Source organism: Somniosus microcephalus, chromosome 3 (genome assembly GCF_052327205.1).
Source record: "Somniosus microcephalus isolate GS21.2 chromosome 3, FLI_Smic_1.0, whole genome shotgun sequence".
Lineage (NCBI taxonomy): Eukaryota > Metazoa > Chordata > Chondrichthyes > Squaliformes > Somniosidae > Somniosus > Somniosus microcephalus.
Window position 1 is genome coordinate 10,807,603 of NC_140989.1, and position 16,346 is coordinate 10,823,948.

Consider the following 16,346-nt stretch of genomic DNA (forward strand, 5'->3'; position numbering starts at 1 on the left):
TGGATATCAACAGCTTATACTTTCAGAATGCATTTGGTAAGAGGATTGTATCAGTTCAGCAGATAAAGGCTCGTGGAACTGATGGCGAGTTAGCTGGCTGGGTCGGGGAGAATGCACTTGTTTATTACAGATCGGTGATTCCCACAGGCCAGCAGTCATCACAAAACCAAATCCCAGGTGACCAGCCAATCGTAATCAGGGGCACGGCATTCCGACAAAGTGAACTATTTAAAAAAAATGTTCAACAAAAACACCAACTCAAGAACAAATCAGACACAATTAAACAGCGAATGTCATAAGCGCTTGGAAGGGGGGGGGAGCCAGAGCGCCAGCGAGGGGGGGCGCGGAGCCAGAGCGCCAGCGAGGGGGGGCGCAAGAGCCAGAGCGCCAGCGAGGGGGGGGGCGCAAGAGCCAGAGCGCCAGCGAGGGGGGGGGCACAAGAGCCAGAGCGCCAGCGAGGGGGGGGCGCAAGAGCCAGAGCGCCAGCGAGGGGGGGGGGGCGCAAGAGCCAGAGCGCCAGCGAGCGAGGGGGGGGGGGGGCAAGAGCCAGAGCGCCAGCGAGCGAGGGGGGGGGCGCAAGAGCCAGAGCGCCAGCGAGCGAGGGGGGGGGGGGCGCAAGAGCCAGAGCGCCAGCGAGCGAGGGGGGGGGGGGGCGCAAGAGCCAGAGCGCCAGCGAGCGAGGGGGGGCAAGAGCCAGAGCGCCAGCGAGCGAGGGGGGCGCAAGAGCCAGAGCGCCAGCGAGCGAGGGGGGGGGGGGGGGGCGCAAGAGCCAGAGCGCCAGCGAGCGAGGGGGGGGGGGCGCAAGAGCCAGAGCGCCAGCGAGCGAGGGGGGGGGGGGCGCAAGAGCCAGAGCGCCAGCGAGCGAGGGGGGGGGGGCGCAAGAGCCAGAGCGCCAGCGAGGGGGGGGCGCAAGAGCCAGAGCGCCAGCGAGGGGGGGCGCAAGAGCCAGAGCGCCAGCGAGGGGGGGGGGGGCGCAAGAGCCAGAGCGCCAGCGAGCGAGGGGGGGGGGCGCAAGAGCCAGAGCGCCAGCGAGCGAGGGGGGGGGCGCAAGAGCCAGAGCGCCAGCGAGCGAGGGGGCGCAAGAGCCAGAGCGCCAGCGAGCGAGGGGGGGGGCGCAAGAGCCAGAGCGCCAGCGAGCGAGGGGGGGGGCGCAAGAGCCAGAGCGCCAGCGAGCGAGGGGGGGGGGGGCGCAAGAGCCAGAGCGCCAGCGAGCGAGGGGGGGGGGCGCAAGAGCCAGAGCGCCAGCGAGCGAGGGGGGGGGGGCGCAAGAGCCAGAGCGCCAGCGAGCGAGGGAGGGGGGGGCGCAAGAGCCAGAGCGCCAGCGAGCGAGGGGGGGGGGGCGCAAGAGCCAGAGCGCCAGCGAGCGAGGGGGGGGGCGGGAGCCAGAGCGCCAGCGAGCGAGGGGGGGCGGGAGCCAGAGCGCCAGCGAGCGAGGGGGGGCGGGAGCCAGAGCGCCAGCGAGCGAGGGGGGGCGGGAGCCAGAGCGCCAGCGAGCGAGGGGGGGCGGGAGCCAGAGCGCCAGCGAGCGAGGGGGGGCGGGAGCCAGAGCGCCAGCGAGCGAGGGGGGGCGGGAGCCAGAGCGCCAGCGAGCGAGGGGGGGCGGGAGCCAGAGCGCCAGCGAGCGAGGGGGGGCGGGAGCCAGAGCGCCAGCGAGCGAGGGGGGGCGGGAGCCAGAGCGCCAGCGAGCGAGGGGGGGCGGGAGCCAGAGCGCCAGCGAGCGAGGGGGGGCGGGAGCCAGAGCGCCAGCGAGCGAGGGGGGGCGGGAGCCAGAGCGCCAGCGAGCGAGGGGGGGGGCGGGAGCCAGAGCGCCAGCGAGCGAGGGGGGGCGGGAGCCAGAGCGCCAGCGAGCGAGGGGGGGCGGGAGCCAGAGCGCCAGCGAGGGGCGCAAGAGCCAGAGCGCCAGCGTCTGATACCTCGGCCTCACATTAACCTGTAAACATCAGATGCACCAGGACGTCCAGCCTGCTCAGTCTTCACAAGAGGTACTCAGAAGTAGTGACAAAAGTTAAAACTGCCTGGTCCAATAATGAGACAGCGGCTGCTGTCGCTGCACTGCCGATGGCTGTGAAAATAGGAAACAATCTGCATAACTAAAGAATGAATGACATAGGAACAAAGTAAACCATTCCGCCCTCGATCCTGTTCTGCCATTCAATTAGATCGTATGTGATCTGTATCCATTCACCTGCCTTTGCTGCATATCCCTTGCTATCCTTACCCAACAAAAATATAGCGATCCCGGTTTTGAAATGTTCGATTGACCCACAGCCTTTTTGTGTTGGGGGTGGGGGGCGGTGGAGAGGAGAGTTCCAGACCAGCACAACAGAAACATAGCAGTGAAAACCAACAACCTACAAGCACGCTCCTTACTGTGCAGCTGGAATCAGTCAGTGAACATGCAAAGGTCAGTAGCCACGGCACAGAATTCTGACGAAATCGAGTCGACCACAGAAACTCTCCGCGAATAGCACTGACAAACGTGGACTTGGAATGCAACACTCCACTTCTGTTTACAAGGCACAGACACTGATTACACAACTACTGATAGCCACCAGGCGCAGGGCCTCATGTTTCAAAACCCAAAGAACTAACTGGGGTCAAAGGCAGACTAAAAACGGAGCACGAGATTACTTGGGGAATTGTTAAAATGCGACTGAACAGGGTAATTCAGGCATCACAATCCACTAATCAGTGCAAGTGGCCTAATTCCCTAGAAGGACAAGGGCAGCAGGCGCATGGGAACACCACCACCTCCAAGGTCCCCTCCAAGTCACCCACCATCCCGACTCGGAAGTATATCGGACGTTCCTTCATCGTCGCTGGGTCAAAATCCTGGAACTCCCTCCCTAACAGCACTGCGGGAGCACCTTCACCACACGGACTGCAGCGGTTCAAGAAGGCGGCTCACCACCACCTTCTCAAGGGCAACTAGGGATGGGCAATAAATGCCGGCCTTGCCAGCGACACGCACATCCCAAGATTGATTAAAATAAAATTCAACTCCAGGCAATTCTGTGCCAGGCCGATTTTGAAAACCGATTTTGGCTGGCTCAACTCGGATTTCATTCCTTTCCAGTTAATAAAGGTCTTTGAACCCCACTACTGCTCTGTCCATCACCGTTTTGTCCTTTTGTTTCCATAGTTACAACTCTCCCGTTTCCCACAAATACCACGAAGCATTTCAGCTTCCATTTTAGACTAGATGACCTCCCTTGACATTGCTCATCAGTGCAGATAAAGGAAATGGCTTGCAATTATATAGCGCCTTTCACAACATCCCGAAAGGCTACACAGCCGAAGTACTTTTGAAGTGTAGTCACTGTTGTGATGCAGGGAAACACGGCAGCCAGGTGGTGCACAGCAGAATCCCATAACAGCATGAAGATAAACGACCAGATAATCCGCTGTTTTTAGTGATGTAGGTTGAGGGGTAAATATTGGCCAGGACACCGGGGAGAACTCCCCTGCACTTCTTCGAAATAGTGGCCATGGGATCTTTTACATCCACTTGAGAGCAGACGGAGCCTCAGTTTAATGCCTCATCTGTAACGCGTAGCTGCCAACCCAGCATGGCCTCTGAGATGACCGCAGGTGTTTCCCAGTGGGGGTGACTGAAAGAGCCTTCGGGGGTCAAACCTTGTTCAAGTGCTGCTCGGTAACAGATGTTTGCAGATTTCAAAACCCAAAGAACTAATTGGGGCTTGAAAATTCCGGTCTCCAAAACAAAAGCGTGTCTTCCTTCCTTTACTTTCTTCAATCTCTCAAAAACACCATGCAATTTGCTCGTAAATAACAATCTCTAAATTCTATCCTTAACTGGCCACAATAATGCCCATGTTATAGCCAGTTGCCCGACACAACATTAATGTTTGGGATAAAAAATAAAATAAAGGCAGCGAGAAAATCTGCCCGACAAGGACGATTGGTCACATCTGATAAACCAGCCCAACTTTCCCCTTTTGCATGTTGTGTGTTTCCAGCACTTCAACATTTGACCTCAGTGGGTTGAAGTCCCACTCCAGGGCACCTCAGCACGAAGTCCAGGCTGACACTCCACCGCAGTACGGAGGGAGTGCTGCACTGTCCTTCAGCGGAGACATTAGGCTGCCATTCACAGCCACACTCAATGATTACTTAGTCTGGGGTTGTGGGGCGGGGGGGGGAAGAGAAAGAGAGAATATTGCACGGTGTAACTCAGTAACAAAAGGGAGAGAACATTCAATAAAACAAAAGCATTTCTACAGCGTCTTTCACGTCCTCGGGACGTCTCAAAATGCTTTACAGCCAATGAAGTACAGTTGAAGTGTAGTCACTGTTGTAATGCAGGGAACATGGCAGTCAATTTTGCACACAGCAAGCTCCCACAAACAGCAACGTGATAACGACCACATAATCTGTTTTTTTAATTACTGTTGATTGAGGGATAAATACTGGCCAGGACACCGGGGACAACTCCCCTGCTCCTCTTCGAAATAGTGGCACGGGATCTTTTACGCCCACCTGAAAAGGGCAGACAGAAATGAGAAAAGGACAGAATTACCCCAAAATACATAACAAAATGACAAATAGAAACATGGGCTGGGCTGGCAGAACCTCTACTCGTCTCCACCTGTCTATGCCAGAGAACAGGAATTCACAACCCACCGCGGGCAGTTTGAGAATTGCAAAAACCCCCAAAAAATCTGCCAATAAAAGCTGGCACCGGTAAAAGTGACCAGGAAGCCGTCGGATTGTCGCAATAACCCAGCTGGTTCAGATGCCCTTTGGGGAAAGAAATCTACTGTCCTTACCCGGTCTGGCCTATGCGTGACTCCAGTCCCACACCAACGTGGTTGACTCTTAGCTGCCCTCTGAAGTGGCCTAGCAAGCCTCTCGGATGAACGAAGATCATTGCAAAAAAAAAAGAGTAGACACGAACTGCAGCAGTCCAAGTAGGTGGCGCACCACCTCAGGGCAACAAGGGCTGGGCAACAAATGCCGGCTTTACCAGCGACGCCCACATTCTTAGAATTAATTGGAAAAAAAAACCACATCCTTAGAATTAATTGAAAAAAAACCAAACACTCCTTTCTACCCAACTAGAACGACCCAAACTCCTGAAGTGTGGGAGTGCTGGTACTGGGAAGAACATCCTAAATGGCAGCCACAAATCCCCAGAGCAAACTGTACAGATCAGGGACAGAAACAACTCGGGCATCAAGGCAAACAGCAAAATAAACTCCCAGTCATTCTTTCCAATTAACTGGACTTGGATAATCACAAATAAACGCACGATTGTTGCCAAGTTCTTAATTACAGATGGACTGCTCAACACTCACCAAACAAAACAATCCATTCAAAGCACAGTACAAGGAGTAAGTCGCATAGGCATTGCGAAGAGATTAACTCGCAAATCCTTTATCACTCACGTGATGTGTCAGCAAATTTTTAAAATGCGAAAACATTCCTCTAAAAACAACTCCACTATTGTTGTACTACCAGGAGGTTAGAAGGTGAATTAGATGGGCCTTAGTTTTTTTTTTAGTCCGATGTTCCTAAAACATCAGCCAAGAAAACAGCATCATCAGAATTTCTTCCTTTCCCTCCAGTCTCCAGCGTCACACCATGGCTGGGGTGAGGAAACTACAATCAATGAACAGCAACTGAACACAGTAAAAGTTTGACTGTCCATCTAAACACACCCAAAATGGCAACTGACCAACAGTCAGCCTGAAAGCATGAATGCAGTGGCACCATCCTGTAGAACTAGTAGAGGTATTCTACAGAAAACACACCTACATCACGGGCATGCTAATTCACAGCTGCGGATCTAGTTTGCTGCCCGTGCCACTGTACCCAACCTTCTGCACAGCACCGCTCTTTGACACGTATCCTCAGTGTAAACAGGCAAGCACACAATGAATGAGTCACAAACTATGTTTCTCTCTCACATGTATAGAACAAGCTCCAACTTAATGCCGTGCCATTTAAAAAAAAATAAACTGAATAGATATGTGGTTCGGTGTAGGTAGTAATGATTAAACACTCCCGGGAATAATACCATTCACCTGCCGCTAGGATCGCGGTGGGCCTCATGCTTGAAATGCCACTAGTCAAGGTTGAATAATGCAGGCAAAGCTCTGCTGCAGCCTCGGCGAATTTAACCAGCGAGGAGCCGAGAGATTTAGGGCCTCTTGCGAATCCCCGATTTCCTTCGCTACACCGTAGGCGGCCGTGCCTTCAGCTGCTGAGGCCCTAAGCTCTGGAACTCCCTCCTTAAACTGCTCCGCCTCTCCACCTCTCTCTCTCCTCCTTTAAGACTCTCCTGAAAAACTAACTTTGACCAAGCTTTTGGCCATCTGTCCTAATATCTCATGCGGCTCGGTGTCAAATTTTGTCTGATAACGCTCACGTGAAGCGCCTTGGCACGTTTTTCTATGTTAAAGGCGCTATATAAATGCAGGTTGCTGTTGTACATAGTTCTAAGAATCCCTTTTGTAATTTTCATACATAGGAATGCGTAAAAGTTACAACACAGTGTGTCACATTTAACTTCCACACGAGCAAATAGTCCCAGTCACAGTTACCCGCCCTGTTCCCATATCCCTTCATCCACCTACCCAATCTAATCTTGAATGTTGACAGAGCTCGACACAGAAAGTAACCCTGGGAGTGAATCCTACAGCCTCACAACTCTCTGAATTATCTCCTGCACTCTTCTAAATGTCTTACATTTAATCTTGTATCTATGGCCCCTCAACTACTCGAACAAACCGTTTGCTTCTATCTGCCCTGTCCCACCATTTCAAAATTTTAAACACTATCTTATCGCCCCATAATCTCTGGTGTTGTAATTTTTTTTTTTTTTTTAAAAAGCTCCATTTAAAAAAAAAAGTTTTTCTTTATATTTCCAAATACCGGGCAGCATCCCTGTGAATCTGTGCTGTACCCTTGCTAAAGCCTCAATATCTTTCCTATGGTGTGGAGCCCAATACTGCACACAGTGCTCTAACTGAGGTCTCAAAGGTTTTCTAAAGGCTCATCGTTACCTCTGGGCTTTTACATTCTATACGGATTGCCCGATCAAACCTAGAACTTCATTCGCCAAAGGCTGATCAACCCAAGGTCCTGTGAACATGTCCTCCTAAATCCCTCTGCTCTTCCCCAACACCCAGCCTACTCCCGTTCACAGCATCATTACTGCTGGCTTTAAAAAAAAACAAAATGCATCACTTTGTAAGGATATCAGCAAATAGTGATGATATTTGTCTGTGTTGGATTGCTTATGCCTTACAGCATATTTGTCTGGTTATTGATTGCTTGTGCCTTAGCAGTCTAGAGGAGTTTTACTTTCACTTTGATTCTAGCTGCATCACAGTATAGAGTGTTCTGTAAAAAGGCTGTTAAAAAGAGTTGAATAGACTTTAGATTAAAACAACTTTCTCTTTCAAGAAATGAGTCTTTATTGAACCCAAAAAGAAATCAAAACATGATGTCAGAAGTGGCTGAGAGAGAAAAAATCTGAAGTTAGCAACTTGATGGGACAGTGAAAGCAGTTGTGGCAAGTAAGCGAAATCAGCTCTCCACAAATTAGCAAGCCAAAAGAGAACATCGTTGCTTACCATTAGAGAATAGCTAACGAAGTGAAAAAATGGAAGGTTTACTCCCACCGGCGACGCTTCAATTGACCGGTAATGTGGCTGAAAATTGGAGGAGATTCAAACAACGTGTAGGGTTGTATTTATCAGCAATCGGAGCTGACGATAAAAGTAATAAACAGAAATCGTCCGTGTTTTTACATGTAGTGGGTGATGCAGCGCTGGAGGTATATAATAATTTCATATTTGCCGTTGATGGAGACAAAATGAAGCTAGATAAAATAATGGAACAGTTTGAGGCCTACTGCATACCTAAACGCAACGTGACCTTTGAGAGGCACAAATTTTTCACATGTGTACAGAAAATCGGCGAGACTATTGATCAGTATGTGACTGAACTGAGAAACCGGAGCAAATCGTGTGAATTTGGGGGACTCACAGACTCGCTGATAAAAGACAGACTGGTGTGTGGTATTCGAGATAATGGTCTAAGGGAAAGACTGCTAAGAGAGCAAGATCTAGACCTGGGAAAAGCCATAGCACTGTGTAGGGCTACAGAGACTGTGAAGTTGCAGGCAAAGGAGCTGTTCAGTGACAATAGCTGCAACGTGGATGCAGTGAGAAAGAACGGATACAAACCGTTCAACAAAAAGAGCGCCAATGTGAAAAAAGAGGCGTGGCCAGCGAACGAAAATGAAAGGGACAATCGAAAGTCATGTAGTCGATGCGGTACACAGCATCCACCAAGAAAGTGTCCAGCATATGGTAAAACTTGCAATAGTTGCAACAAGAACAACCATTATGCCCGTTGCTGCAAGAACCAAGTGCAACAAAGCAAGGTCCATGCAGTAGATGAAAGCAGGATAGAGGAATTCTATGTAGATGTTGTGTCTGAAAACAAAAAAAAGAAAGAGACTGGATGTTGACACTAAAAGTGAATGACATACACATTCCATTTAAATTGGATACTGGAGCACAAGTTAATGTGATATCAGAGACCGATTTTAAGAGGATTAGACCCAGACCAAAGTTACATGGAATACAAGTGAAAGTGGTACTCAGGTACTGATATACCAGTGAAAGGAAAATGCATTGTCAAAGTAACACACAAGGACAGAGAGCACACGCTAGCATTAATCGTGGTGCCAAAGGATGTGCAAGCCATACTAGGTTTAAAAGCCTGTGAGAGGCTGAACCTGGTAAAGAGAGTCCTCGTTGTGGAAAGTGAAAGAGAGACAGTCTATGATGAACTGAATGTTGCGTACACACCGGGTAAGCTGATGTATACAGCAGACACGTTGTCCAGAGCTGTTGACCCAGGAGAGCCCGCAAACACAGTGAAAAGACTGAAGTACAAGGCAAAAGACAGTGGAACTGACTTCTACCAAAGCATGCTTGTATACCGCACAACGCCGCTCGAGTGTGGTATGTCACCAGCCCAACTCCTGATGGGACGTCGGCTAAGGTCAAACCTACCCATCCCGGAGAACCTCCTGAAAACAAAAGAGGGGGAAGAAAGTAAGGAAGTTCAAAGAACAACCAGATCACACAGCTGAGAACCAATCATCTGAGGCAACAACTCAGATTCAAGGACAATTAATCAGAAAATCCTCAAGACACGTGAAGCCTCCTGAGAGACTCATTGAGCAAATTTAAGGACTATTGTTAAAGAAGGAAGTAATGTTATCTTATTCTTTCTTCAAGTTCTAGTGTATTGACATATTTCATGTGAACACACAAAGCAAGGGTAAAAAACCTTGATCATGATAATGATGATGTAAGTTCGTTAAATGTTGTTAGTTAAAAGTAAAATACTTTTGTTTTAAGAAAGGGAGATGTAATGATATCAGCAAATAGTGATGATATTTGTCTGTGTTGGATTGCTTATGCCTTACAGCATATTTGTCTGGTTATTGATTGCTTGTGCCTTAGCAGTCTAGAGGAGTTTTACTTTCACTTTGATTCTAGCTGCATCACAGTATAGAGTGTTCTGTAAAAAGGCTGTTAAAAAGAGTTGAATAGACTTTAGATTAAAACAACTTTCTCTTTCAAGAAATGAGTCTTTATTGAACCCAAAAAGAAATCAAAACACACTTCAGACTATTTAAGCCCATTTCCCCCATCTGATCAATATCCCATTACAGCTTCCTTTGGTCTTCTGAAAAATTAACTAGGCCTCATATTTTGATATCGTCGACAAATTTACCACTCCCCCAGCTCGATATCCAAATCATCGATATACACAGTGAACAGAAGTGGCCCCAGACAGAACCCGGTGGGACACCACTGCCCACTTCCAACACTCTAAATAAAATTCCCTTAATTCCTACTCGGTTTTCTCCCTTCTAACCAATTTTTAATTCAGTTTGCTATCCTCCCCCTAACTCCATACCCCTTAATCTTCTGTAGTAATCTCCCGTGAAGTACCTTGTCAAATGCTTTATTAAAGTCCATGTAAACTACGCCCACGGCATTTCCCCGCTCTAACACGCCTGTTAACTCCTCAAACAACTCCATGAAGTTCCATAAGCACGTTTGTCCCTTCTGAAAATCTGAGCCTCTATTTTTAACTATTTCCTCTTTATATCGATACATGGTAAATTCGTTCTTAAAAACACTAACATTTCCCATGCCACACATGCCAAGTTAACTGGCCTGCAATTACCCATCTTAGCCGTGTCTCCTTTCTTAAAAGTAAGTTGCGTGGTTATTCAACTTCCTCAGGAAACTTCACAAGAGGCCACAGTGGCGCAGACTGTACCGAGTGAGAAGACCGTTAGAGTCTTCTGAGTCAGAAGGTCGTGGGTTCAAGCCCCATTCCAGAGACTTGAGCCCATAATCCAGACTGACACTCCAGTGCAGTACTGAGGGAGTGCTGCACTGTCAGGGGTGCCGTCTTTCGTCTGTCCTCTCAGGGTTCACCTGCAAGCTTCTTCAAGACCAAGGGGCTCCAAGCAAGAATGTGCAGGAAGGGTGTGACGACAATTGCTTTCCAGTCGCTATGTTAGAAACAGTACGATTTTGGTTACTGAGAAAACAAACGTGGTATTTTCAGACAATATTTTTGGACATCATTGACTGCTTCCAAATCACACGGAAACAGGCCATTCGACCCAACCAGTCCGTGTTGGTGTTTATCCTCAACACGATCAGTATCCTAATCCCATGTGCCCTTCCAGTTCCCATATCCTTTTATTCCCTTTCCTTCAACCATCTATTTGTGTCAGCTGTGGCTCAGTGGGCAGCACCCTCGCCTCTGAATCAAAAGGTTGTGGGTTCAAGTCCCACTCCAGAGACTTGAGCACAAGAATCTAGGCTGACATTCCCAGTGTAGTACTGAGGGAGTGCTGCATTGTCGGAGGTGCCGTCTTTCAGATGAGACATTAAAACCGAGGCCCTGTCTGCTCTCTCAGGTGGATGTAAAAGATCCCACGGCACTATGTCGAAGGAGAGCAAGGGAGTTCTCCCCGGTGTCCTGGGGCCAATATTTATCCCTCAATCAACATCACTGAAACAGATTATCTGGTCATTATCACACTGCTGTTTGTGGGAGCTTGCTGTGCATAAATTGGCTGCCACATTTCAACAGTGACTACACTTCAAAAATACTTCATTGGCTGTAAAGCACTTCAAGACATCCGGTGGTCATGAAAGGCGCTATATAAATGCAAGTCTTTCTTTTTTTTCTTAAATGTTGACCTGGTTGCTGTGTCAATCACTAACTCCACAGTAAATTGTACAGCCTCACAACCCTCTGTGTAAAAAGGTTTCTCCTACCCTCTGTCCTAAATCTCTTGCATTTAATCTTAGATTCATGGCCCCTCGTTTGAGATCCCTCAACCGTTGGAAACAGTCTGTGTGGAGCCCAAAACTGTGGTCGGACTAAGATTCTATACAGATTCACCATTACATCTCGACTTTTATATTCTATACCTCTTGCCAGAAAACCCTATATTCCATTAGCTTTTTTGAATGACATTATTCAACTTGAGGTGCTGCTCATAAGGTCTTCTAAACCTGAATGACCAAATCCCTCTGGCTCTTCCCCATCACCCAGCCTTCCCCAGAATATAATTACTACTATTGTTTGAAAATGGGATTACATTGGCCACTGTCAACAGAAGCCTGAAATAGGATTTCTGGAGCCTCCGCTATTCTTCCCCCATTTCCCTCAGGATCCTTGGATGTATCCCATCACATCCCAGCACTTTGTCCTCCTTTAGTATAACTAACTTCTCTAAAGCTTTCCTCTCATTTATTTATTCTATAATAATATCTCAACTCAACCAATTCAGGATATTCTTTTGTAAATAATTGAAGTACTTATTAAGTACGCTACCAATCCTCTAACTCCACTCACACCGCACATTATCAATTCCCTCTTCTTTTGTTGATATGTTTCAAAGTGCTGGCACGGACTCGATGGGTTGAATGGCCTCCTCCAAGATTCAAATATTCTATCTGTACAATACTTTACTGTTCTTTATACATGTTTGAGATTCTCTGTTCACACATCCTCGTTACTTTCCTCGTCCCGCTCTTAACCTCTCCTTATTTTCTCAATCTCCTTCAACTTTAGTTGGTTGTAACCTCGGTTCATTTAGAACATTTTGAACCTTGAAGTAATCTTTTTTTTAATTTTTTTAAAATGGTATATATTTATTCTGCAATGTTGTAATTTCCTTTTTAACAACATCCCTAGTCCTGTGAACCAATTTCTCTTTCCCCCTCAGCTGGTTCACACCCCTTTCCTAATCTGCCCCATTCCAATCTGCTGCCCTTGTGAACTTTATCCCTTCCTATTTGGTCTTTAAACATCATCATTATGGTTACTTCCACGCAAGGTTTAGTTCATCTCCCTGATCTCGATAGGCATTACTGGATGGAGCAACGCCCCTTTCCTGTAGGTATATAGACATACTACTTGGGAAGGGAGTCCTGCACGCCTTTGACGAATCCCATTCCCTTTTCTCGGTTTACTCCTATCCTGTCCCAATCAATCAGCGAGTGGATAATTAAATCTCCTAGAATTATACTGTTATTATTCCGGTTATTCTCCCCGATTTCCTTCTCCATTTCACTTCTACAATTAAGGGGACTGCAGTACAACCCCACAATGTAACAATCCCTCTTTTACTATACAGACTCCGTATTCACTCCTTCACCCACACCAGCACACCTAATTTGACCCTCCTAAAAATATTCTAACCTGATACATTTGTTTTCCACTCCTGCTCAATTGACAGTCATATAAATATTAGTGCTATTAATTCTATACCAGCCCGTGGCATAATTTCTTTAAATTCCCCCAGTTTATCTCTGAGTGCCGCACTGTTTTCTGTTGGTATCTAACCCCACTAGGAAGCACTGTGGGTGATCCTGAGGATGTGAAAGGTGTTATATAAATGCACGTTTTTCCTTTAATCTGTCTGTGCGCAGGTGAACACCTTGTTCTTTTACCTCATTGGATTTTCTGCTTATACCTGGTTGATTTGCTGTCCCTCCTCTACTCCCTTTATTCCTTCTGCCTGCTATACTTTTTACTAATATCTTTGTATTAATATATTTCATCTATTTCTACCTTCTCTATTTGATCTTTCTGATTGCTTGTATTTTCTCAGCCTTTTTCATTCCTACTTTAAATAACTCTTCACTTCCCCATTTATGTTTTTCCAGTTCATTAACTCACATCCTGTTCAGATGAAGCCCATCCTTGCAGAATATCTTCCTCAGAACTAGTCTATGCCTCAAAAAAAAAACACTCTTCCCGACACCACCCCTTACATGAAAGGGAGCTCCCGAATCTTCTCAATCCCAGCACAAGGTTGCAAGAGTAATCCAGAGATTAGCATCCTTACAATACTGCTCCGAAACCAGTTTGCTAATCTCCATTGCAGGACCAGGCCTTTCCTTTCCTATATGATTGGCTCTCACGTGGACAATGAAGACTGGCTGCTCTCCCTCCCTTTCCATAATCTTTTCCAGTTTTGCTGAAACATTTCTGGGAGTCATCAGAGAATCCGGGACTCTTGGTCTGGACCGCAACATATAGGGCTCAATTTTAACTCAGCTGTCAGGCAGGCTTTGAGGCGTGTGGGGGGTTAAAATCGCAAAACCTGGGGGTCGGGAACCCCCCCCCGCCTGGTTCCCGGCACCTAGCCATTTTAACCCAGGCATGTCGGATGGTCCTGAATCAGTCCCGCCTGCAACAGGCGGGACTAGTCTTTAGGGCCATTAAACAGCACTAATTGGCCTTTATAATCCCATTTTAACAGGCCCTTGCCCGTTTAACCCTTTTTCCACATAAAACACACCTGGTGGGGATCACGCCTGTGAAACCTGGCGTGACCACTATTGGCTTGCTGACTATCAGCTGCAGGTCAACCATTAAAGAGGAGATTTGATCAGTCATCATTTGCAGGTGGCAGGACTTTGTTGTTTCAGGCCTGGGGCAACTTTTACCAGGCTTAACCACACCTGTGGAAGGTTGGAGCCTCACACACTTCTCCAGTGTGAACTCCTAGGAAACCCCTCTCGCCACCCTCACTCAGCGCTTCCGCAACTGAGGCATCTACCAGAAGCATGGGAGGCCTTTTTTTCCTTCCCTTTTTGGCATTAGAGGACCTCCAGCACCAGGCACGGCAGCAGCAGAACCAGGAACAAGAGCAGCAACAGCAGCAGGAGCGACAGGCTGCTGCTCACCCACCTGAGGCAGCACAGGCCAGAAGGGGCCAGCGCATGGAAGCCCGTCGGCGCAGGAGATACCCCCCAAACAGGGTCTACAGACACAGGGTCAGCTACCTCAACATGACTGAGCAGCAGTGCCAAAGGCGGCTCCGACTTTCGCGAGAGGTAGTGACTGACATCTGCGCAATGCTACAGCAAGACCTGCTGCCCAAAGGACCAGGTGGACACTCCTTACCAGTGGCCATCAAAGTCACCACCGCACTCAACTTTTTTGCCTCAGGCTCATTCCAGGGATCAGCAGCAGACATCAGCGGCATTTCCCAGGCGGCCGCACACACTTGCATCACGCAGGTAACCGATGCCCTGCACTCCCGCACAATCACATCCATTTCACCAGGGATCGCGCAAATGTGACGGCGCAAGCGGTTGGATTAGCTCATCTGGCAGACTTTCCAAGGGTGCAGGGCATCATTGACTGCACACGTGGCCCTTAGGGCACCCCATCGCAATCCAGGTATTTTTGTCAACCGCAAATGGCTTCCACTCCCTCAACGTTCAGCTGGTGTGTGACCACAAGGAGGAGATTTTGCATGTTTGTGCCAAGTACCCTGGCAGTTGCCATGACTCCTTCATACTGCGCCAGTCTAGTGTGCCTCCACTATTCAGGCCGCCAGACCAACTTCACGGATGTGGTAAACCACTGTTATACCTGCCTGTGGGTGTGTTTGTATCCCACTGTGTACATGTCTGTACGTGCCTCGGCTGACTCCTCCCACGAGTCCAGGTATAAAGGTGACTGCTCCACAGTCCCTCTGTATTCTGGACTGGTCGACCACTCGAGGCACACCTTCATTCTCTTGTTAATAAAAGCCTGTTAGTTACTTGCTTAACCTCAGTCTTTTGGGTAATTGATAGCGCATCAATTTTATTAACAAGATTTTTTATAATGGAGAAGATCCTCACACCAGCATGCCTGGACTTAGACCATCGGGAGGCGGACGCATCCACCAAGTTTGCTCACTGGCTTAAGTGCTTTGAAAAATTCCTGATCGCCTCCGCTGCAACGGTCAAATCGGATGAGGACAAACTGGATGTCCTGATCTCCAAAGTGAACCACCGAGCATACTCGGTCATCCAGGACGCGACCTCGTACACGGCTGCTCTCAAGCTCCTCAAGGACCAGTACATGCGCCCAGTGAACGAGGTGTACGCCAGGCACCTCCTGGGGAGTCGTAAACAACCACCTGGGGAAATCGACCGAGGAATACCTTCAGGCACTGTCTGTGCTTGGCCGGGCCTGTGGTTGTAATGATGTAAAGGCCGCCGTGTACACAGAGGAACTTATCCAGGACGCTTTTGTGGCGGGCCACAGGTCCAATTACACCCGACAGCGACTGTTGGAGCAGAGTGACCTCGACCTCAACAAGGCCTCTGAACTCGCACTATCATTGGACGCAGCCTACCGGGGCATGCATGCCTACTCCTCTGCACCGTGGACGCCGCGGGGAACGACAGCCTGGGACACGGTAGGACCGTCTCACAGCGCCGTGCCACCCCAGCCACATCCCAACTACCGCAGCAGTGTCCCAAGGCCAGAAATGCTACTTCTGTGGCCAGGCCAAACACCCCAGAGTGCGCTGCCCGGCGAAAAATGCGATCTGCTCGGGCTGCGGGAAGAAGGGACACTACGCCAGCGTCTGCAGGGACAAAGCCACCCCGAACCCCAGCAGCGCCGCGTGTGGGCCGTCATCTTGGGCCTCCCCAGCCATGTGCGAACCACCGGAACAGCAGCCATTTTGGATGCCTCCAGCCACACGGGGATCATGGACGCCGCCATCTTGGACACCAGCCGGGACGCAGCAGGCCCCCAACACCGCCTCATTTGATACCCGCAGCGACACACCGACCCCTACGCTGGCCTCTGTTACGCTGGACCAAGCGAGACCGCACCAACTGGCCCGGTCCACAATGGACATTAAGGTAAATGGTCACGAAACAACCTGCCTTTTTGACTCTGGGAGCAAGGAGAGCTTCATCCACCCCGACACGGTGCGGCGTTGCTCTCTCCCAGTCCTGCCTGCG

General features: G+C 49.1%; 1 protein-coding gene across 6 annotated transcripts in view; it reads right to left on the reverse strand.

Moving 5' to 3' along the window:
* Nucleotides 1-16,346, reverse strand: part of LOC147120848 (butyrophilin-like protein 2) — a 46,315-nt gene that overhangs the window by 21,442 nt on the left and 8,527 nt on the right. For 2 of the 6 annotated variants that reach the window (XM_085979193.1, XM_085979192.1), the window contains exon 2: nucleotides 1,931-2,062. The gene's annotated coding sequence lies outside the window, so the exon portion shown is untranslated. Of the gene's footprint in view, nucleotides 1-1,913; nucleotides 7,740-16,346 lie in introns of those variants that run through there. The other 4 variants (XM_085979194.1, XM_085979190.1, XM_085979195.1 and 1 more) reach the window with 3 other exon arrangements.